The sequence below is a fragment of the Thamnophis elegans genome, chromosome 10 (genome assembly GCF_009769535.1).
Source record: "Thamnophis elegans isolate rThaEle1 chromosome 10, rThaEle1.pri, whole genome shotgun sequence".
NCBI classification, from domain to species: Eukaryota; Metazoa; Chordata; class Lepidosauria; order Squamata; family Colubridae; genus Thamnophis; species Thamnophis elegans.
In genome coordinates this window covers 36,893,926-36,919,277 of record NC_045550.1, presented here as the reverse complement: position 1 = coordinate 36,919,277, position 25,352 = coordinate 36,893,926, and positions in this window count along the sequence as shown.

The following is a 25,352-nucleotide window of genomic DNA, read 5'->3' as shown; positions in this document are numbered from 1 at the left end:
TGCAAATGCACATTCCAATTGAAGTTTAATTTTAAAATGATTATAAAAATGAAAGGGTTGCTGCCATCATGTAGTTAATGCAAGACACTTAGCTTTTCCCCCTGTTCTCTTCATCCTGGTGGTTTCTGGTGGTAAAATTGGCCTTCATGGGAGAAACAGTTTGGGGGCAAAGTGAAGTCAACTTTGGTCCAATGCATCTAAAATCACTTCTGACTTATTTTTATCCTCAGTGGATGCTCCATTTTAAAGCATATCACCAATGGTATATAATCACAATTTTTCTACCAGCATGCATTATTACATTGCATGTCGCCAATGGGTATATAATCACATTTTCTCTACCAGCATGGCATTGTTCCATTGTAATTCATATAGAATTACTCCAATATTGTCAATTTAATGATGCAATATACGGCTTGAATAACTTAGGCCTGATAATAGGCATCTGCAATCAATGTAGTTTTAATATGCTTTGTTAAAGTTATAGCTTTTGTCATTCAAAGGCATAAAATATTACTTCAAAGGTTGGAGGAGCTTAAAAGACAAAAAGAGAAAGAATTTCCCACTGCATTAAGCACCATTCTGTGACTGTTTTCTGTTAGCCTTGACCTGCAATTGTACTTATTTCCTAGAGGCAACTGAAAAATATTAGATTTATTAGCAGATGAGCAGAATTCACTTGGCAGTTGCATTCCATTTCTAGTAACCACAAATTCCTGCCTTGTTTCATATAATATAACCTATTCCCACAGAACAAATATATCTTTATTCATTGATCAAATACAAGCACTCTGAATGCTTGGGGGGACAAAACCTTTAAAAATACTGTAAGGTGGGGTTTTCTCGTGCCTCAAATTAGTAAAAGGTGTCATCTTGAACTACTGTTAAGGTTAAAATATCAAACACAATTTATGATATAAATTTGTGGATTTATTTAAAAGTATTTAAGTACGTTTTTATTCTTGCATATATATTGCTTCAATTGTTGGCAAACTATTCTTTCATCCTACCACAAAAATAAAAAATGATCAGTAACCAAAACTAGTGCCACAACCACTAGAATCTGAAAATTTCTTCCAACATTTGAAATGAATAAGTAGGACAAATTGATTTTCATGTGAAACTTCTATACTTAACTATGTGTTCTAACCCACTAAATTTACTCTCACTGAGACATTCCAACCAAACAGTTTCCAAGTGAGGAACATGTTTAAATCCAAAACCCATCTAAATTTCATATTGCAGTGTCAACTATGTTCTGATTTATTTTAAGTGAATATTGTAAACTAATCTAATATAAATTTAATGTCTACAGCAGGCAACCTGCAACTTCCAAATTTTGGTTTTGTTGCTATTAAAAAAAAAAGACTTTAGAATCCTCTCTAATTGCAGTTACAGAAAATAGCTGACATTTTAAATACAGTATAAAATACAAAAACAGATACCATAAGAATTTTTTTAAAAATGGAGTACCCCAGCCTTCCCCATCCTCATTACATAGCTCATTTAATCGAAGTGTTCAGCATCCCTAACATTAAAAGTGGGCCCATAGCATCCAAAAGGCAATCCAGTGCAAGTCTCCTAAAATAAATTTTGATTGCTTTACATTTAGATTCCAGTCTATACTGTGTTTAAATCCTTTTTTTCAGACATGTATTTCCTGTATTTTGTGAGCACAATTCAAAGGGATTCTTTTTTTATTTTTAAGAGCTGAAATCTCAATCATATCTCATAACATTCAAAAGAAATAGAATTTCATACACTTAGGTAGTCTTATAAGGCACCCAAGGAATTATGTGTATACTTTTAACAAAATTGTGTGAGCATGCTAAATATATTTAAAATCAAGTGCTCAAGGATTAGGATGTCACTTCATTTTTATCCCCACAAGAACAATCCTGGGTTGGGACCAAAACCATCCAGTGAGTTTTCATGGTTGACAATGGACATGAATGAGAGTGCTTGACCACAACGATTCTCAATTTTTACAACTATTATGATTAATTGAATAGTCAGCCAGATGTTTAGACTAGATTTGGTATTTTTATCCACTGATCAAGTCCTTCCAAAGGAGCTGAGATAGGCAGATGTCGAAATTTGATGGTGTTAGAGGTATTACTGCAGGATATAAACTGTTCCAAAAAAAGCTGCCTTTTGTAATTGACTGATGGTATAATTGTCAATGCTGATGTATGCAAGAAACTCCAATTGTCTTGGGATTACATCCAAGGCACCTAACTTGATGCTATTTTTGCTTTCTTTTGCTATAATCATTCGTTTTCGTGTTGGTTTGATCTGTAATAACAGATCATTACATCTTTGTTTTCTATCTCTGTATATTTGTGACAGGTAAACACCTTTTCTTCCACCAGTACTGCATCTATTAGTCATAATTGTTTGACCAACAGTCCTAAATCCTGTACTCCAAAACCTAGCATGGTCCCTGTTGATCTAGGTGACAACTTAGCCATTATAGTTTTCTATAATTTATGTCTCACCATATTTTTTATGGGAGAGGCACTCCTTGTCTGACTCTTCTAATGAGACCTGTCCAGTATGATTGAGCCTCTCGAAGAGCTCTCATCTTCCTTAGCACAAGCTCCACAATGACATCAAAGTAATATTTCACATTATTATTATGGCTTATCACACAGCAAGATTGGATTTGATTTTTTTAACATAGATTGTTTCCCAAGGACCTTAGATAGGCAGAAGTAGATGTTTGATGGTATTACAGATTTTATGCAACTCTAGGTGGATTACAGATTATTAGAAGATAAATAGAAAAGTAATTAAAATATTTAAAAAGTGCAAATTAAAACTATACAAAAACTATACCAAAAAAACAGAGACAGAGAGCACAGTATTGAGGTCTTCTTGTTGTGATAAGAAATAGCTAGTTTATACTATTACGGAAAAGTAAAAAGTTGAAATTTGATGTTAATGCCTTATTCTATTGCACCAGAGGGAATTGGAAAATGCCTTTTTTTCTTTTTTCCCTGCTTTTCTTCACTTCTCGAAATTTTCCTTTCTTTTTTCTCCTACTATTTGCTATTGTATTTTTGTACTTTATATTATAAACTAATAAAAACCTGTAAAAGAAGAAAAACCATCAACCACCTCAGCAGGGAGTGGCTCCATGGGGGCTTCAAGCCAATCAGCAAAATCAAGTTTTAATACCCTTCCAGAAGGCCAAAAGGATTGGAGCAGTTGTCATTTCTGATGATATCATTCCGCAGGGATGAGACTAATAGAAAAGAGTTACTAGAATTTATTTGCAGATAGGCTCCATAGTAGGCCTCTACCCCTGGTATGAGTAGAGTAGGCTAGTATACTGGAGTGACAGATTAACAGAGCTGGAAGGACTAGTAGACCTTGTCCAACCACTGGCAAAGCAGGAGACCCTCCACCATTCCTGACACATGGCAATCCAGTCTCTTCTTGAAAGCCTCCAATGATGAAGCTCCCACAACTTCTGAAGGCAAGCTGTTCATTGGTTGATTGTTCTGCCAGAAAATGCCTCCTTATTTCTAAGTTGAATCTCTTTTTGATCAGTTTCCATCCATTATTCTTTGTCTGGCCTTCAGGTGCTTTGGAAAATAGGTTGACCCCCTCCTATCTGTGACACCCCCTCAAATATTGGAACAATATGAGTGACACAGATACCTTCTAATATCTAGGTCTTATGATGTCTAATCAATTGAAAGGGCAAAATATTTAAGCTCAGTTTCAGGTTTCTCTGGATGCCATTTATTTATTGGGACAACTATAAAATACTTCCAAGAACTTTTGTTTTCACTATATTCCTTGCTTTATTTATATACATAAAATGTACCAATACTAACAAATCATGGTGGCAGTGAAGAAAGGCAGGGGTAGGGCAAAGAAATGTAGCAAGAAAGCTAGCATAAGAAAAGTATTTGTGTTCAGCCAGATGAACATCATTTTTATTTTTTACCTAAAGTTGAATCTGGTCCAAAATGTATTCTATCTCTTTCACTCATGTATGTATGTCTGTATGTCTGTCTGTCTGTCTGTCTGTCTAATCACCTCTCTCCCTCCCTCCCTCCCTCCCTCCAGTGGTGGGTTTCAAAAATTGTTCAAACCTACTCTGTGGGTGTGGCCTCCTTTGTGGGAGTGGCTTGCCTCCCATGTGACTGTGTATGAAGATGTCGATGACACTTGTCAGAACCACCTTAAATTACCTCACACACAGCACTGGCATGCATAAGAATATAATGTAAACTTGTTTTTTAAAAGGCATCTTTGGTTTGCGTTAAAACAACTTCAACATACGCAATGTTCTGATTGCACCACAAACACAGTAGTCATCCTTACCTTTCACATAGGCACTGGGTTTTATAAATATGAGATGATAGTGTAGAATAATCATATCCAAGGACCAGTGGTGGGTTTCAAAAAAATTTGGAACCTCTTCTGTAGGTGTGGCCTGCTTTCCGGGTCCACTGGTGGAACCTCTTCTAACCGGTTCAGTAGATTTGATGAACCGGTTCTACCGAATAGGTGTGAACTGGTAGGAACCCACCTCTGCCTCCCTCCCTCTCCCCTCCTCCCCCCGTCTCTCCAAGTGACAAAACAGATTAAATGTTCTTTTAACACCATTGTCTATGGCAGGGATGTCAAACTCATGTCATCACACCAGCATCAGGTGATATATTGGGACTTTTTTCCCTTTCACTAAACTGGACATGGGCATGGTCAGTGCAGGATGCAGTTTGACAACCCTGGTCATGGTTGTCCCAAAGGTGCTTTTTTCAAAAGGAGACTGTACTTTCTTTGTATTTATTTGAAGACATTTCATTTCTCATCCAAGAAGCTTCTTTAGTTTTGACTGAATGGTGGAGAATGGAAGGATTTGTATTCTTTGCCATCATCAGGTCATTAGTACTCTCTCTGAGAGTCTTTGAGGACAATTGGAGGTTTATCTGTCCTCTCAGATCAGAATAGAACAACTTGCAGAAGCCAACTAACTGCGGTCATCTTGCCACTGCCAACTAACCATGGCCAACTCATCTTGGTCAATCCTCAATGGGACAACACACTGTAGGACAATTTAACAATTCAATTTCATTTTAATTTTTGTCATTCCTATTCATTCATTCATTCATTCATTCATTCAGTTTGTATGCCGCCTTATTCCCGAGAGACTCAGGGCGGCTAACAATAAAAAGGGAGGGATACAAAAATAAAATTAAAAACAACAATTTAAAATTCTACAACAGCCTTAACCTCGAATGGGACTGGATAGTTCAACAGCCCCACGCCTGCCGGAACAGCCAGGTCTTAACTGCTTTGCGGAAGGCTGGAAGGGTAGTAAGGGTCAGGATCTCCATGGGGACATCATTCCAGAGAGCTGGAACAACCACAGAGAAGGCCCTCCCCCGAGGAGTCGCCAGCCAACATTGGCCAGCAGATGGAATTCGGAGGAGGCCTAGTTTGTGGGATCTAATAGGTCTTTGGGAGGTGACTTGCAGGAGGCGGTCTCTCAAGTACCCAGGTCCGATACCATGTAGGGCTTTAAAAGTAACGACTAGCACCTTGAAGCGTGTCCGGAGACCAATGGGCAGCCATTGCAGCTCGCGGAGGATAGATGTAACATGGGTGTACCGAGGTGCACCCACAATCGCTCGTGCGGCTGCGTTCTGGACAAGCTGAAGTCTTCGAATGCTCTTCAAGGGCTATTTCATTCCAACCTTATTTTTTCCTAAATTCTTTAATGATTTTATTCCACCACTTCTTTCATATTAGTATAACTAATTGTCCTGAATTGTTCCATGGCAAGATGGCAATGGAGGGTTGTCCTGTGGAGAGTTGTCCATGGCAAGTTGTTCAGGGTGAATTATCATAGATACTATGTCATAGACCTGAATGGTACAAATGGGTGCAGAACCTTCTTGGAACTGTTGAAAGGATTTGTAAGCAGGAGATAGGTGGTTTCATACCACTTCTGTCTCTCTATTGAGAGAGGGCTGTTGAATTTTAATGTAGATGGCCTCTTTGATTCCTTTTTCAAACCAGGGGTCCTTTATGTCAAGAATGTGTTCTTTGTTGTGTTCAAAAAAGTGGCCTTTGACTTTCAAATGCAGATGGACTTCTGAATCTTATTCTGGTGGGTTTGTTCTCCTATGTTGCGCCCTGTGTTTGTGAAGTGGTTCTGCACCCATTTGCACTATTCAGGTGAGCCATCGACTCTTAGAGAGAGTGCTAATGACCAGATGACTGCAAAGAATATAAATTCTTGCATTCTTCACCATTCAGTCAGAACAGAAGAAGCTTCTTGGATGAGAAGTGAAATGTTTTCAAGAAAAAGCAAAGAAAGTCCAGTTGCCTTTTGAAAAAAAAGCACCATTGCTTTGCTTATGGAATCTTGTAATAACTTTGCAGCTATTTACTGATTACCTTGATATAGGAAAACATTGCCACAAAATATAATATTAACTTGTGCTCACATATTGAGTATGTTATTAAATGATATAATATATGATAGAACTTGAAAGTCTATAACTTTGTTCCAACCAAGCAGGGTAATAAATTGCATTGGTAATTTTGTTTGTTAAATGTTTCTTTTTTAAAAAATAGTGAGGATGAAGAAGCCAATGATTCTTTGTGTTTTATCTATAGTAATAATTATTTACCTTTTTTCATGTCAAATATCAGCCTCCAATTGCATACTGTTGTAAAAGCAATATTGTCCAATTATTGTCCAGTTTTCATCCCCCAATGCTTAAGTATGAATAGGTGATTTTAAAAAGGAGATAGCATTACTTGAGAATGTTGGCTTTATCATTTCAACCAAGGATCTAGAAATTAGATTTGCAAACATCCATATTAAATTCTGCTGATACATTGCATTTTTTCTTATACATGGCTATGTGAAAAGCAAACAAAAATCGGAAGAAAATGAAGAAACACCAGTACAGAATCCACATGCAGAGCATATTGATACCATTCAGAGAGTTCCCTAGTGGCTTTTTTAATCTCAGGCTGGGTGGCATGTTTTAAGTTGAGGGCAAATTCTGTGCTAGAGGTCAGGATTTTAATTTCATATCATAGCTCAGTTTCATGCTCATTTTGCTTTGCTGAATAACTTCAGCTAACAACACTATGTTGTTACTGTAAAAGAAAAAATGCATTCTTTACACACACACACACACACACACACACACACACACACACACACACACACAAAGCCCAGAATTTCTTGCAAGTATCTCTGTAGCTTGAGGTGTTAAAAATGTGGCCAGGTTTATCAAAAACACAGCTGTATTTCTAAGAGTTCCAGAGTGCTTATAACAAATAGATTTCTTTATGAACTTGAAGGAATACCCTGAGGAAAACAGCTGTATTACTATAAAGCCTATGAAGCCTATGAAAACCTCATGAGATTCTGAATGTATTCTTAACTAACATTGTAATATATATTTGTATTTATTTATTTTTCTGTAATATATTATGTACAAAAGATATAATCACTTCCACATTGTTGGACTATGTCACTTTTTTAACATTTTTGATTGATAAGGCCACAATAAAGTGTGTAATTTGATTATAATAGTGCCAAGAAACTTTTTGAAAAATTAATTATAGCATACATGTTGCAATGATTATTAGACAAAAATAAAGTAATTTAATTAGAATGGAAATCTGAATATTGCAGATATAAAATATGTCTCAACTATTTGGAATGTAAATAAAAACCAAAGTAAAAGGAGAAAAAAACCCTCTAATACTTTAAAGATATTATTAATATATAGCAATTCTTCATGGTTAAGCAATGCTATCTTTCTAAACAATTGAGCTTAAGCAACCAATAAACCTATTTTGAATAAGTGATAGTTGCATCCAATCTAGAAGAGGGATATTGGCAAAGCCTTGAGAACAAATGCTGCATTCTTGACACCCTATTCATCAGAGCAGTTTGCTTCCAGGTCCAATTCAAGATGATAGTTTTGATCTTTAAACTATTCATGGAATGGTGAGGAGTTATTTGAGTGACCACTTTCGCCTACTGTAATTATATCTGCTGGTCCCTTCAGTTCTGATAGAAGTGATATGCTAAGGGTTTGCAATAGAATTTCATCTGGCAGGCCCCAGAAGAGGGATCTTTTCTGCTATGGCACCCACTTTTTGAAACATCGTCTTCCCCAAAGTGAAAGTGGTCCTATCCTTGATATCCTTCTGGAAGACCCTCAAAATATAGCTTTTTCAGCAGGGGATGTCACAGAAATTGTGATTTAATAGAATGGCTGCATTGTTGATAACATCAACATTTTCTCTACTATACCGCTATTAAAAACTGAGCAAGCTCACAAAACACAACTAATGGGTCCCAAGAACATTGTTGTAAAAATTAGAGTTTTTTTTTCTCTCTAGCATTTAGCAGACATATAATTAACTCTGCAGGCTTAAAATTCTTTGGAGAAAGTATTTTAAACTTCACATTAGCCCGCACCTGTGCTAGTCACTAAACCAGTCCAACTTTTTTTCCCGTTTCTATGCAAGTTTAAGAAAAAAAATGACAATGCTTTAAGGAATCCATTCATTGAAATTAATACAGCTATTAAAATGGCCTGCTTTAATAAAGGAAGAGAAATGCTGTGCTTGTAGATGATTCAGAACAACACTTACTGAAGAAATAATTTTTGACCTCCAGTAACTTTTTAAGAGCAGCCAGGAATAAATTAAAATTAAAACAAAACAAATGTGTGTTGTTTTAAACAGATTTTTATAAGCTATCAGTTACTGATAATTGGTGTGATTCCAGCTAAGGCAACCTAACTTTTCAATTGTAACATTTTTTAAAAGCAAACATTTCTTTCAGAATTAATGTCTCCCAGAGTTGCTGTGTGATTAAGTTAATATTGATAAAGAACTTGATATGCCAGTAAAGGGGTGTAATAAAAGAGCACATTATTATTTCAAGAAATTAAATTAGCTACAATGTTTTGCATCACATAGCTGGATCCTGAGATATGTCTCTAGTCAAGAAGTGGTCCTGGAACACAGGAAGGGCAGAGTTGAGAGGTGATTCTTTTACTCCTGGAGCTGGCTGGGTTTCAGAGGGTATTAAAAGGCTATGTGACAATAGCTTGTTATGAGCTTTCAGTCGCTTCTGCTTTGGTCTAAGCCAGGAATAGCATTAAAAAATATTATCTAAAGGGTTCCATTGTTACTTGGAGATCATTCAAGATATAGCAACTAAAAGCATAGCTAACTTGTTCTTTTTCTTATAGATAATATAGTAAATATGTCTTGATGCACTTTTTGCTTTATAAGCAGAGATAAAGGTAGAGATGGATGAGTGGAGAAAGACAATTCTTTAAGGCAGTGGTTCTTAACCTTCCCAATGCTGCGACCCCTTAATACAGTTCCTCATGTTGTGGTGACCCCAACCATAAAATTATTTTCGTTGCTACTATATAACTGTAATTTTGCTACTGTTACGAATTGTAATGTAAATATCTGATATGCAGGATGTTTTTATTGTTATAAATTGAACATAATTAAAGCATAGTGATTAATCACAAAAACAATATGTAATTATATATTGTGAAATATTTATTTCTAATTACAAATAAATGAAATTTTGTCTTGAAGCATGGTGTAGCACAGGGGTCGGCAACCTTAAACACTCAAAGAGCCATTTGGATCCGTTTCCCACAGAAAAGAAAACACAGGGAGCCACAAAACCTGGGTGGTGTGGCCAACTCAACATCATTCCCATTCAGTCATATGACATCCCCCCACATGCCTACCCAGGTTTCATGGCTCAGTGTTTTCTGTGGTAATAGGGTCTCTCTTTTTTCTCTCCCCCTCCCTCTCATTTCTGTTTTTCTCTATTTTTCCCCTCCCTTTCACTTCTTCCTTTCTTTCTTTCCTTCCCTTTCCCTCTTTATTTTTCTTTCTTTCTCATTGAATATGATAGCAAATCCAAAATAAAGTTATTAATTGTAGGAAATTGTTTCTCTGTAATCTTTTCATAGTGAACTCTAAGTTGATAGAAGCTGGCAAGATTGTACTAACAGCAATAGGATATATATTTTGATTTCTTTTGAGTTGATATAATACGTTATAAATAATCTTATTTTCAGATGCATTTTTTTGCCATCTCTGTTATTTTCTTTTTAAAAAATCAGACTTCCTCCCAATTTCTGCCTTCTGGAAAACTGCAGTTTTCTTAGCAAGAGATCTAGCTTGCCATTGCTTTCGTCATAGGTCTGAGAAAGTTTCTTTCTTTCTTTCTTTCTTTCTTTCTTTCTTTCTTTCTTTCTTTCTTTCTTTCTTTCTTTCTTTCCTTTCCTTTTCTTTTCTTTTCCTTTATTTCCTCTGATTTGTTTCCTTCTTCTTTCTCCTCTCTCTCATTCTCTCCCTTCAGCTCTTTTTGATTTCTTTCTCCCTCTCCCCCTTCTCCTTCTAATTCGTTTCCCTCTATCTTCCTTCTCTCCCATTCTCTCCTTCCAGCTCTGTTTAATTTCTCTCTCTCTCTCTCTCTGTCTCTTTCCCCCCTTTTGTCTTTCATCTCTTTCTTGCACGTGCAAGCAAAATATCTTCCTGGGCCAGGATCATGGCGGCGGGGACAGTGACTCCTTCCGCTTGCCACCCCTGAGAAGTGAGTAGCTGGCTGCACTGTTCAGGAGAGCCATTCTGCAGAGGAGACTCCCCAGGGCCAGACTCAGGTCAGTGCCAGCCACGGTCCCCTTTGTATTGACTCAGGAAAGAACTGGAGCATCCGTTTATGGATGCAGAGAGGGAAGAGTTTCAGAGCCCTGTGCAAGGAGAGCCCTATGCAGCGCAGGGGAACTGGAGCTCTTACCTCCCTTCACCCAACCAGCTGCTGTACTGCTCCCCATTCTCCTCCTTCCTGAGCCAACATGAAGGGGACCGCAACTCATGCTGACCTGAGTCAGGCACCGAGGAGTCTCCTGCGCAGCGTGAATCCCCTGCGCTGCGTACCCAGTTACCTCATTGCGCAGTGGCAACAGTGGAAGGAGAGTCGTTGTCCACTCTGCCTTGATCCTGGCCCAGGAGGGTATTTTGCCAAGGTGGCACAGTGGTTAAATGCAGCACTGCAGGCTACTGCTAGATCAGCAGTTCAGCAGTTCAGCGGTTCAAATCTCACCGGCTCAGGGTTGACTCAGCCTTCCATCCTTCCGAGGTGGGTAAAATGAGGACCCAGATTGTTGGGGGCAATATGCTGACTCTCTGTAAACCGCTTAGAGAGGCCTGAAAGGCCTATGAAGCGGTATATAAGTCTACTGCTATTGCTTGTGTGTACATGCGCAAGAGAGGAGCACGAGAAAAGGGCTGGAGCTCTTCCCAACACTGAGTTGTCTGCAAAGGACATGGAATAACACAAAAGCAAGTGAGAGACTCGTGTCTTCTCGGGGCGGAGAGCAGATTCCATGATTGGGTCATCAGGGAGCTGCAGGAGAGGGGCCAAAGAATCTCATGTATACAGTGTAGTATGGGTAGCAGTCTTAATAGGGAATCTCAGCGTAAGTATGAGTATGGGTAGTATGGGTAGCAGTCTTAATAGGGAATCTCAGCGTAAAGGAACATCCCATGTTCCTTTATTTTATTTTATTTTCCCTGCCTTGTTTTACGCCTCAGAAATGATACCTCTTGGCTTCTGTAGCTCTGCCCATCAACCTCCATCACTCAGAGCGACCTTTGATGCAGCTCACCCTGCCAAAGGTGTGTGCCCTGTAGGAGCTCCCGGGTAGGAACAGTTGCTGAAAAATGCCTGTATGAGAGGCCGGCTGATCTGGCCTGCTGGAAAGCCCAGTCTTCTGGCACCTCTCCTTCCACCGCACGGGGAACCCGAGCCGCTCCTTCCCTTCAGGCCAGCTTCTCTCCAGCCTCTCCGTGAGAGGCTTCTTGGCAATCCCTCTGAAAAGATCCCAAAGCGGTCACGACCCACAGGTTGAGAACTGCTGCTTTAAGGAATTCATTCATTAAAATTAATACAGCTATTAAAGTGAGCATTTTTTCAGGTTTTATTAGAACCCTAACTGAGTTGGACTGCTTTAATGAAGGAAGAGAAATGCTGTGCTTGTGGATGATTCAGAATGACACTCACTGAAGAAATAATTTTTGACCTCCAGTAACTTTTTAAGAGCAGTCAGGAATAAATTAAAATTAAAACAAAATGAATTTGTATTGCTTTAAGCAGATCTTTATAAGCTACCAGTTACTGATAATTGATGTGATTCTCTCTCCAAAAATGGGTGCAAGTATAAATGCATATATGCAGAGGTGGTATTCAGCAGGTTCTGACCAGTTCTGGAGAACCAGTAGCAGAAATTTTGAGTACTTCAGAGAACTGATAAATACTACCTCTGACTGACCCTGACCCCATTTATTCTCTGTCTCCTGAGTCCCAGCAGATCGGGAGAGAATAGGGATTTTGCAATAACCTTCCCCTGGAGTGCGGAGAGAATGGAGATTTTACAGTATCCTACTGCCTGCCTGCTTGCTTGCTTGCTTGCTTGCTTGCTTGCTTGCTTGCTTGCTTGCTTGCTTGCTTGCCTGCCTGCCTGCCTGCCTGCCTGCCTGCCTGCCTGCCTGCCTGCCTATCATCTATCTATCTATCTATCTATCTATCTATCTATCTATCTATCTATCTATCTATCTATCTATCTATCTATCTATCTATCTATCTATCTATCATATGCTATAAACTCCTACCTTAGTGTGTTTTAAGTAGGACATTCACAACTGATTGGATAAGATTCATGATAGTAGTATTTGTTTCCAGGTTCAGAAGAAGTTGGATTCTGAACAACAGATGATAAGGAACAACAAATGAGGCATGTTTCTTAAGCTTAGCAATGATACATGAGTATTGTGGGAACAAAGATTTTGGACTAAACAAACTCAAATTGATCCACTAGAGCTCTTGTTTTACTAAGCCTCCATAACACCAGATAATTTTGTAAAATTTCAAAAGCTTCAAATGTCTTCCCATAATAGTGAATATTAGTGAAACCAAAATATTGCAACAATATCAGAAATCATGCTGGCATAAAGATGAATTGTTTTGATTCCATTCACTATTCTTTAAGTGTGTGGCTGGCAGGTGTTTTGCAGTATGGGAAATGACATAGTAAGTACCTTAAATCTTGTCCTTGGGATCATATGTGTGTGCTGGGGTATCAGTCATTTCAGTGACATAATAATTAGTACTCAATATAAACTATTATTTTTATTGCCGTTACGTATCACATTTCCATGAGATATGCCACTGCCTCACTTAAAAGGTTGTTTTAATTACTCAAATAACTAACTTTGATTATGCTATTAACTTTCTGGTCTCTGGTAAATCACTTGTAATATTTTTTTATATTTTTTGAATTTCTTATAAATTCCTTGAACTGTTATGGTTTGGAGCTCCAACAGTGTCTCTAGATTAAGTTAAAATTCAAAGTGGGGAGTACAGTAGATGAATCAGCTCGAGAGTTAATATGTGTGAATGAATACAGAGACAACATATAGTGCACAGCCTGCTATTTCACAGATGCTTGGTATGTATTTTGACCTCTTTTTCTTTTATTATACTACAATTATGGGGTCTTTTCTTGGTATGTCTCTAAACAGAAAAATAGTATGTGAGTATCAGTTTTTAGCAATGTGCAATAGAGATTCTGTACTCCATATATTTTTGTGGTTTTAATAATGGTGTAGAAATGCAAAGGAGAGATAAAACAATCGAACAAAAACAGAATATAATTTATTAATTTTATGTAACATTTTTATAAAACAATTTTGTATTTGGAAAAAACATCTTATTTCAATTTTGGCAGGCTCATCTTCTCACTATGGAAATCTTTTTTATAGTAATCTTTTTTATAATATAAAATATTTTATATTTCCCTTTATTGGGGCGTAACCCCCTTCTTCAGTTTTCCTATGCCACTGTCAACTTCTGTAAGGTCTTTTGTCTGCTTTTTGTTTCCTTTTATTGGGACACATGTCCCCTTTTCAATTTTCCCTATACCACTGTCAAACCTAATGAAGTTTTTAGTCTGCTTTTTATTTCCCACCATTTCTATCCCTTTGTTATCCCTTCCCCCTTCTTCCTTCACTTCTTCCTCCAGTTCCCGCTTTTCAGAGTTCAGAATTCTATTTAAACTTGATTTTAATTATTTATTCGTCTTTTTTAAATTTCACATAGTTCTTCGAATTCCCACCTTTCCATAATGTCCAGTTCCAAAGCTACAGTTAATTATTCAGTGATTATTTCAGAATTCTGGGCCACTTTAAATTTAGCTAGCTCAGTTGATGTGAAGAAGAAGAGCGTCGGGAGCCATCTTAGTCCTTTGTTCTTCTTTAATGCCCTGTTCCAAAATTGTATTTAGTTATACAATTCTTATTTCAAAGTTCTAGTCCACCTTAAATTTAGCTAATTCAGCTAAAGTGAAACAAAAGAGAAGCGGGAGCCATCTTGATCTTTTGCGGAGAAAAAAAAAACTTTGTATTTTTTCAATTCTTGATTTTATTATTGTTTTTCCCTTGTTACCTTCCTCCTCTTGATGGTTATAGTTGCTCAAAATATTTTAATTGGAACAAACTTGCATACATCCAAACTTGGGTATGTTTCTTCACCTTCTGCTTTTCCAAGTTCTGATTTTTGGCAGTTGGTTAATTATAGGCAAGATTATGTTATCAGTTATCAATGAGAAAATAGTGCTTTTTTCTTGATTTTTTCCTTGTTACATTCTCATTAATTGGAGTTGCTTAAGATATATTAATAAGAAGAAATTCAGATGAGGCAAACCTCGGTATGTTTGGTTTCTATTTCAAATCCAAAACCAAATTTAGAGTTTGTATTTGAGTGGGTTGGTCACTTCTCTACTTTCTCCTTTTCAATCCAAATTGTTTTAAGCAAATGGCTTTTTTGGGAGGTGGGGGCTAGTGATTCAACCCTCCATTTTTCGCTTTCTTTCTTTTTGCCAAAATCCAGATCTGTCCATTAATATTATTTATAGTCTCAAGATTCTTTGGTTTTTTCCAAGTTTTGATTTATGACTGTGGGTTAATTGGATCTTCTTACCAGTCTTTCACCTGATCCTGTATGTTCCTGCTCAGTAGTTTTGGCTGGAAGCCAGCTTCTTGTGCAGCCATGTTGCCATGTTGCCATCCCTACTCCAATTCAGAGAGCAAATCTCTGACCTGTGAGGGACTTGTTGTCTCCCTTTGGGTCTGATGAGACACTTCCCCTTCTTTGCCCTCACTCCAGTGGGATTCTGATCCAAAAAGGATCTTGGATTTGGTTTGTCAGACAGGGTTCGTATGAGGCTCTTCAGAGCTCACACCCCCCACGTCTGTTCAGCTGGAGCACTTCCGGTCAAATCTTTTTTTCTGAATCTTGAATTCACTAAAACTGACATATTGCATACAGTGAATTTCAAATTGTGAATTCTGATTGAATCAAAGTTCATTTTCCAGGCTTAGCATCAATGTCACATGTCATAGGAGGAATTTATTCTTATGGCATTCTATAATTTTGCAAAAAAAATAGTTACCTTGATTCTTCTGATATCAACTCAAATTTCTTTAGGCAATAGACTTCTTAGTATGATATAATATTCTAATAATTCTAATATATAATAATATTCTAATATATAATAATATTCTAATATATAATGATATTCTAATATATAATGATATTCTAATATATAATGATATTCTAATATATAATGATATTCTAATATATAAATTTTCTAATTCTAATATATAATATTCTAATATATAAATTTTGAAATACTAATCACATAGAGTAATCCAAATAAAGCCAAAAGTTAATATATTATTACTAAATTAAAAATAGGAAATTCATGCCATGGTTTAAAGGAAAGTTGGACTACTTATCTTGGTAATTCCATACTGAAAGCAAATTGGCAGGAATAATGGAAACAGGTGGATTTATGTCGGCTTCAATGAATAACTATAGTTGAATTTTTTACATTGCTGGACCTTGACTCCAGGCAACTTTGCATGTATATATCTAAACTATTCTTTGAAACATTGAAGAGGTTATCAAAAAGAAAAAGACTTTATACGCTTTACTCATCCATTCATGATTTCTATTAAATTGCAACATTTTGATTCCTTTTCTCTGTTCAGCTGTTAAAATGCTGGTTCATATTTTAATTTAAACTTCTTCCCCTTTCTTGGCTCATGACATTTTTATGAGATGTAAGAGTGGAATTAATATGTATCAATTTAGTTCTGTAATGTCACATAAATAAATAAATATAGATATAGTTGATAGATGGTGATAGATGATATATTATAGATGATAGATAGATAGATAGATAGATAGATAGATAGATAGATAGATAGATAGATAGATAGATAGATAGATAGATAGAATGATAGACAGACAGACAGATAGATAGATAGGACCATTTTTTTATTTGTGGTGATTATATGATAAAGCTGTGCCCTTTTGGTATAAATTTTTTGTTTACCATTACTAAACAAAGAATTTGATGCTCTCAAGAATTAAGTTTACTATATTCACAGGACCAAACCTGAAGCTTAAAGGTAAGAAATGTATTATGTATTTATTTTTAGCAGCTAAAATAATAATTGGCCAGCATTGAAATAATCTAATATAACAAATGAGATGTGGATTAACTCTTTAATTGCCACATTAGGGAAAAACATAGATACAAATAATGAGACATCAGTGACTTGAACCACAATTCTATCAAATTTGGATAGATATAATGATTTATGCCAACAATAGACTATAAATGGTAACAATTAGATTGATAATAAATTTGTACATGTAAATCACCTGTCTCTTGGCCTACAATTTAATAGATTTTCTTTTGCAATTTCTATATATTTTTTTTTCTATGTATCTTGGATTTATGTAAGTTCAATTACTTGATGATAACTTGTTTGTTAAACTTTTTTTTAATGAAAAAACTTTTTTCATTAAAAAAAAGTTCTATAGTTTTGCTGACCACATTTTTTGAAAATGATTGCCTATGATAACATGTATTTGCAGTCATCTTAAAAACAACTACTTGTATTTTTCTAGTTATTCAAAATGCTAAGTAATTAGAAAGCAGGTGATAATACATTTTTTCTAGTAAGCTACAGAACACTTTCAATTTAGAAACTTTTTTGTCTAGAACTGACAGATTCCAGCATTTTTCATATTCTCTCTCCCTATCTGTCTCTCCCTCCTTTCCTCTCTCCCTCTCTCCCTGCCTCACTCTGAAACTGATTAATCTCTGTAGTGAAATACTTCAACTACTTTGCCTATCTAATTCATTCTTCCAAAGTAAAAGGCCGAAGGAGGAGAAAAGAAATGCAGGCTCATTTATATTTTAGACTGCATTTCAATAGAAACACTTTACACGTCTAAAAATGTATGGTTTAAATGTAGCTGTCTTCTGGGGTTGAAAATTGTTAACATCTGTCTCTTAGTATCATTTTTTTTTACAATAGTCTACTCTTGAGATATCTTGCTAATGACTGTAATTTTCTAGTCAACTGCTATTTGTCAAGGTAGTTTAAAGGTCAGTTTTTGTGCTGTGAAGAAAATAGATCTGGGTATGTATTCCTTTTGTTTTACAGAAAACAGGACTTGTATTAATGTTTGGTCATACAAATATGACTATACTGTCTATGACACATAAGTAAGATCATTTTTAACATGTGTATATTATGGCCCATTTATCCATGTTTGTTTCCTACTTTCTGTAATGCTTCTTTAAATTAATGAGCACACTGTTTTATCTTTGTTTTTCTGTACCTTCAGATGTTGAAGGATTAGTATTTATTCATCTGCTATTGCTAAAATATTATAAATTTATTAAACCAAAAATAATAGTCGTTCTTTAGCTTTAGGATTCTTCTTAATATTTGTATTTAAATGGAAGACAAGCAAGAGAAAAATCCAAGATAGATTTAATTAGTGCATTCCCAGAATTGCACATAACGGTTAAGCAAAACCTGCAATAATGAAGAGAATTTATACTTTAATATCTGTCTGGCTGTCTGGCTGTCTCTCTCTCTATCTCTCTATCTTTTATATATCTACCGGGATATCTATCTGTATCATCTTACTACATTACATTTTGGGTACATCCATTTCTGCAAATGCATATGAAACTGAGGAAGTTGACAAAATCTACCAGTTATTGGTCATGTTATTTTTGTTATACATTTATATCTTTTCCCTTTTTCAGTTTAATTCTGATCCTGTTAATGGTAGACAAGAGAGTTTCATATGTGACAACCATTTTCTGGTGGCAAAGGCTAGCTGCATGAGGGGAATGGGCACTGGCATTGGACCATCTGGACATGAGGCAAGATCATTGGAGGAGGCCCCAGAAGCATCCATCAGTCCAAACAGTGCTAGCCAGATGGTGTAAGCTACTTTGCCACTTTGCCACACTGTGGATAAGTTCACAAGTACAAAACCAAACAAACTAGAAATTAGTCTGTCAGGACTACTCTGTAACATACTATTGTAGCTCTCCCTGACAAATATATGCCTTATGAAATAAATAAACCACTAGCTGGAAGCTAACTGGTAACCAATGCAGATCTCAGAATAGTAGTTGTTATGTAAGTATATCAGAATATGCTTCTTTTTTTAAGGCTGCCATATTTTGTACCAAATGTAGCTTCCTAACTCTTTCTAGGATGTGAACAGAGCCTTCTAGTATTTGAGAAGGAGCTGCAAGTCTAGAAAGTTGTCCAGATACATGAAAAGATCTGAATTGTAATTTTGATGTATATGATTAAATATTTAGGAACAGGATATTCAGGAGAATTCTATAAAATTCCATTCCCATTCTGGACCATGCCAAATCTCCTTCCAATCACACTAGTCTGGGAGTAGCTCCCATGAAGTATAAGCCATATTTAATAACTGGAGCATTTTGCACATTTTTAATGGACATATTAATGTGAGAGAGGATAGGGGAGCTGAAATATATTTTCTTATCTTTGCAAAACAGTAGCAACAGAATAATGGAGTCAGTGTTTGGTTAGTTTGTAGAAAGACTGAGCTTGAATGGCTGGCATTCTCTATGCTTAGTTATTGCCTAGCTGAGAATTGTGGTTATTCTTTTTGAGCTTGATGTTTGCAAACACAGATGATAGCATACTGCAAGTACGTATATGCAATGTGCAGATTCTGATGGAGAAATTGTGGATTGGGTTTAAAACATATCTGGTTTAGCAATGGACATGATGATGATATGCTTCTTTATTTAGTCTCCAGGGCAGTCTTTTAAAGCATGTAGTGTTTTTTCTGTACCTTTTATTTCAAATTAATAGTGGAGTCACTGTTCAAGCCTACATACCCACTACATTAAAAAAGATAACACAATGCTGAGATCTCATTATTGCATAGATATTATTTGGGCCATTTATTCACAGTGGGCTAATGCATGTGCAAGATTGTTAATGTCACATGTGTCACTGCTTTTGACAGCTCTAATTAGACAAAGGTTATCAATTCTGTAGAGAGTGAAGATGGCCCAAAATGGAAACTGATTGCAATAGATACTTTATAACTCTGCATAAAAAAAGGAGAGAGCCTCTGAACAGATAAACATAAAAGAATGAATCATGTTTTTTTTAAAGGAAATGTGGAGAACATTTTCTCCCAGAAATGCATTTGGCAGCAGCATATGTGGATGAATAGGACAAGATGTTCTCCATATTATCAAATTTAAATTTAGAAAACAATTATTGCATATCCTAAATATGGAAGGGCAGAGGTGGAACCAATTAATAAAAGCTTTTACAAAGCACTAGTCATTTTATCAGCATGCCCCATATGCAGAATAAAATATATCCACATAATGACCTAAATTGAGCCAGTAATAAGAAGCAACAAACAAATAACATAAACTGTGGTTCACACAGCACATTTTCTGAGTGTCCTTATTTAATGGAAAGATATTTTCATAGAAAATAGGAAATCTAGTTCAAACAATTAAATATGTTTTTTTTCCTAGCTTGGTCTCCTTCATATAGAACATACTGGGCATATTACAGCAATGCAAGTTTACAATTCGCTTTGATGTATCAATTCTTCCTTTGGAGACAACCAAACCTGATTCATTTTGCTGAAATAAAGAGATCCCCTCATGCCATCTAACTAGCCTTAAACTATTCCATGCCAGAGATGTGGGAGAACATTCCTCTTCCTTGGCTGAAGACATTTCAGGCTAAGAAGCACAACCCTCCAAAGGGTACATTCAGCAGGGTCAATTTGCTTTTCCTCAGTGTATTCTGTGGCAAACCTAAAGTATTTGATGAGGCTTCGCCATCTAAAAAAACCTCAATTCTCTCTTCCAGCACAAGTTAAAGTGATTCTAGTCCTAGACAGCCAGCATGACAGCCCAACAGCCTGATACATGCATGCACACGCACGCACACACACATACACACATCTGCCTATGTGTGTGTGTGAATCTGCAAATATAGTGGATTACCCTGCAAAACTGTTAATTGAGAAGTTACCCTATAATGCATTGACTGTCACATGCTCACAAACTATTACATTGTGTTGTTTTCCAGCAGTTTTATTTGTGATTTAATACAGGATATTAATAAAGGATAAATTAAAGGATATTAAATTCTTTAATAAAGGATATTAGTTGCATATTTCAGTAATAATGTTTACTAGAATTCAAATCTGCTTTTCATCATCCTGAGTGTATTGCTTTTAACATGGGGAAGAGGGGGTTGAAAACATCTTTAACAACTTTACAAACATTTTGAAATTGGTTTGATTATAACTGTACTCTTTCCTCCTTTTATTTATTCTTTTTCTTGTCATAGAAAAATTGCTAGTCTTTTAGACGTGGGAAACTCCTATAGCATCTCTTATAGATTTTTTTCAGCAGACTCTTTATATTTACGTCTCCTAAAATCTTATAACTGAACCATCTGCAGTAGTTTATCAGAGACTTAAAATGAGTTGTTAAGATGGAAGAAAAGCCATCCTGGTAATGTGATTATCAGCTCTGTGGATGACACTGACACCAGTGGTGCTGTCTGACATTAGTCAGGATGGCTGTCATAGCAACTATTCTGCAAGCAACATAACATTTATCCATCTATGTGTGAAATTAAACTGAACACAAATTAATGGAAGAGAAACTGATAGAATATAATCCTGAATGGGATATAAATTCTTTGAAAATTTGTATTAATTAAGGTGAACGGTTAGTTAATGGTTGGATTGTTTTGTGTGGAATTTAAATACACTTTGATGGCATGCAGTCATATGAATAAACAAACATACACACATTTTATACTAATTTGCCTGTTTGAACCTTCTACGATTGTTTATTTATTAATAAGTTTTATTTCTTTATTGGATAAAACATGACCGTTAACTGGGTTGTTCATTTCTCAAGGAAAAGGTTGATGAATATCATATCCCCTCATTAAAACTATTGAAAAAAATCCTTTTGATGGATTGTTTCTTATCTTTCTTAAGGAGGATACAAAAATACAACAAGAAATCAAATATGATTTGGGATTCCATTTCTCAATGAATATAAAACTCAAGACTTCAAAAATGCAGAATGTTAATTTTAACTTTTACTTTTAGTTTGTCCCAATCTTTCTTTCTCTTTTATTTTTAAGAAATACAATTTTCTTTTGTTTTTGTTCTGCTGTCTTCCCCAGACAACATGCTTAGAAGAAATTATTAGAAAGATATTGTATGTTGAATATAATGAAATGGCTACTAAAGCTATTTTTAACAAAGCCCCCTGTCTCCTGTCACTCAGTGACTGAAAATTTAAAGTTCTCAAAACAAAATGTAGCGAGATGTATTTCCAATGAAGAGTTTAACTGAGCTTCATGTCTGGGTCACTGTGGAGACACCCAAGTTTCATACCCATCAAGAAAACCACATGCATGAAAGAGCACTGATCAAATATCTCAACATAATGGACAGCAGCAGGATATTGGAGATAAGAAAAGCCTTTCCTCAGCAATTCCTTGAATATGATGAATGATCCTCCAGCAGATCTTGCTTTATGTCATTAACATACACAGGAGTTACTGTTCAGAGGCTGTCCCAAGGATAAAATGAATCTGTAATATTGCTTGGAGTTTGAATAGCACAGATCTCAACACAGAAACTCATTGACTGCAAAAGCAACGTTTTGCAAATCAGACATTAGCATATTGATTGCTATGCCTTAAAGGGGACACTAAATATGCTGATTACTTTAAAAAAAATCTACAAAACTGTCTGACTGATTCTGCAGCATTGATTTTGGTATAAATGTTATCCCAAGGGTAATTGCCACCTGTCATAAGTTATGCCAAAATAGGTTTTCAATAGTTTTTCACAGTCCCTTATAAATACCTCTCTATTAGACTATAATCTACATCTACATGTCCTAAGAATTAGATTGCTTATAATGAGAATTACAGCTATATTTTACAAGACATGAAATCGTTACACTGTTTTATGTAATTAAAGATGTATATATTTATACCTTTATTTGTGTGTGCATTATGTGTATCTCTAATCTAGTTAATGGAAGTATCTGAAAATTTGAAATAATCTAGTAGTTTGAGGAGAAAGGGGCATCACTTCAATTCAACTTAATTACTGAAAGAAAGAAAATATATACAAATAGCTAATTATGATTGATGATCCTTGGCATAACTCTTAATCTTTTTTATTCCCCTTTTCTATCTCCTCCTTTCTGTCTCTGTCTAGGCAACGATAAGCTATAATTTTACTATTTTAGATATTGTTAATCACCTTTTCTTACTCCTTTTTAATACTAGAAGTAATATAATGCACTTGCATGTACAGTAGTTTGGTTAGATGGTTATATACATTTTATTTTATTTATATATTAATAGAATGGAATGGAATGGAATGGAATAAGAGAGTTTGAAGGGACCTTGAAGGTCTTCTAGTTCAACACTCTGCTTAGGCAAGAAACCCTATACCATTTTAGACAAATGGTTATGCAATCTCTTCTTAAAAACTTCGAGTGTTGTAGCATTCACAACTGTTGGAATCAAATTGTTCCACTGATTAATTGTTTAACTGTCAGGAAATTTCTCCTTAGTTCTAGATTGCTTCTCTCCTTGAGTGGTCTTCACCAATTGCTTCTTATCCTGACTTAGGTGCTTCGAAGAAAAGCTTGACTTCCTCTTCTTTGTAGCAGCCCCTGGAACACTACTATCATGTTACCCCTAGTCCTTCTTTTCATCAAACTATACATACCCAATTACCGCAAACATTCTTTATATGTTTTAGCCACCAGTCCCCTAATCATCTTTATTGCACGTTCAACACTCTTTCAACATCTTTTTTTAACATTGTGGTGACCAAAACTGGATTCAGTACTCCAAGTGCGGTCTTGCCAAGACATTATAGAGTAGTATTAACACTTCATATGATCTTTATTCTATTCTCTGTTTATGCAGCCTAGAACTGTGTTTGATTTTTTGGCATCTGCAGCACACTGCTGGCTCATATTTAAATGATTGTTCACTAGGACTCCAAGATCCTTCTCACAGTTACTCCTAGATAGCGCTCAAGTCTGTGAAGATCCTTCTGTATCTTAAGCCTATCTTCTGGAATGTTGGCTATTCCTGATAGCTTGATGAGTTCCAAATCATTGATGAAGATGTTAAATAGTACTGGGCCTAAAACAGAGCCTTAGAGAACCTCACTGCATACTTCTGTCCATATAGATGCAGTTCCATTGAGGACTACACGTTGAGTATGGTTGGTCATGAATTCATCTGGTAGTGATGCTTTCTAACCCACATTTTTCTATCTTATCAAGTAGGCCATGGTCTACTTTATCAAATGCCTTACTGAAGTCCAAGCAAATTATATTGACAACATTATTTTTTTTTTGTTGTTGTTCATTGTACAGTTAGCCAGATATTCAGATTAGGTTTGCTATTTTTGTATACCTTACCAAGGACCTGAGACAGAGAGATGTGGATGTTTGATGGTGTTACAGATATCTCCACAGGAAGGAAACTGTTCTGAGTAAAGTCACCTTTGCAATATTGGTTTAATTTTCAATTTGATTCAAAGTCTTGTATTGGTAAAAACGTAATAGTTCAAGTCCTAAACAAGAATGTAAGAGCTGTTAAGGTAACGTCTGAGTGTATAGGCAGTTCCATGTAAGGTGTTTTTTTATCCAAAATCAGAATATTCAGGTCTAATAAGTTCAAAATTTCTATACATCTAGGCAACCTTTTGGGTATTGCTTCAATAGTATTACTATTGGGACAACCCAATGGGACAGCAATATTATTATCCATATTTTGAGACAGTCCCTACCAGATATTTGTTATTATGACCCTATGGGTTTCAATCTAATTTATTTCTACAGTATACATGCTGTTTGTCCTCTGAATCAATATTCATTCAATATTGTCAATTATTCTTAGATTTTAGATTTTTCATATATTTATCACTAATAGAATTTTCAATTATAGTTTTCTACAGGTTCTGGCTTCTACTGTAATGAAACTGTCACATGATATCTTCTTTTCATATAACAAAAGCCAAAATATATCCTGTGTTAATTGGCTCTAGCTACCATGTGGATTTAGATTATTCTGTTTTCAGACTGAGCATCACACTTAATCTTTAACTGGTAGTGATGAATATATTTCAGATTAGAAAGTTGTACAAAAACTATTGGATTTAACTTTACATACATTTCATTCATTTCATTAAATTAACATGAATTTGAATGTATTAAGTAAAATAAACATAATTTTAGAGGGCTCCAAGGTGCTGCATTTAATAGTAGATATTTCATTATACATAAAAGCAAAATTTGGATTATTTTTTTCTAAAATACTTGCATAATTTATCAACTTTATTCAATAATATATGGTAAAATATTTCCATAAGCCCTTTAAACCTAACATACAGATGAAAAAGAAGAAAAAAGTAGAAAAAACCATGGTAAAATAAATTATAGTATATTTTAGCATGTTTTTCAGCACATATTAAAAACAGATGCTTTGAGGGACATAATCCTCCATATAAATTAGCCATTACTAAATTTTAATACAAAATTAAATTTATTGTGGTGGTGTATTTGGCAAGAAATTATCTTGATTTGAACACTAACCTTTGTTTATTGATATTGAAACTCAAGAACACATTCTGTGGTGTGAAAGGCCAAATATTTGCAACTCAAATACTTGAATTAGCAGTAGAGGTATATAAATAATTATAATGCAGAAATGATATACTCAAGCCCTGCTGGATAAAGTTTAATACATAATACATTTTTGCATCTTTTACTTATGACATTCATGAACTTGTTTTG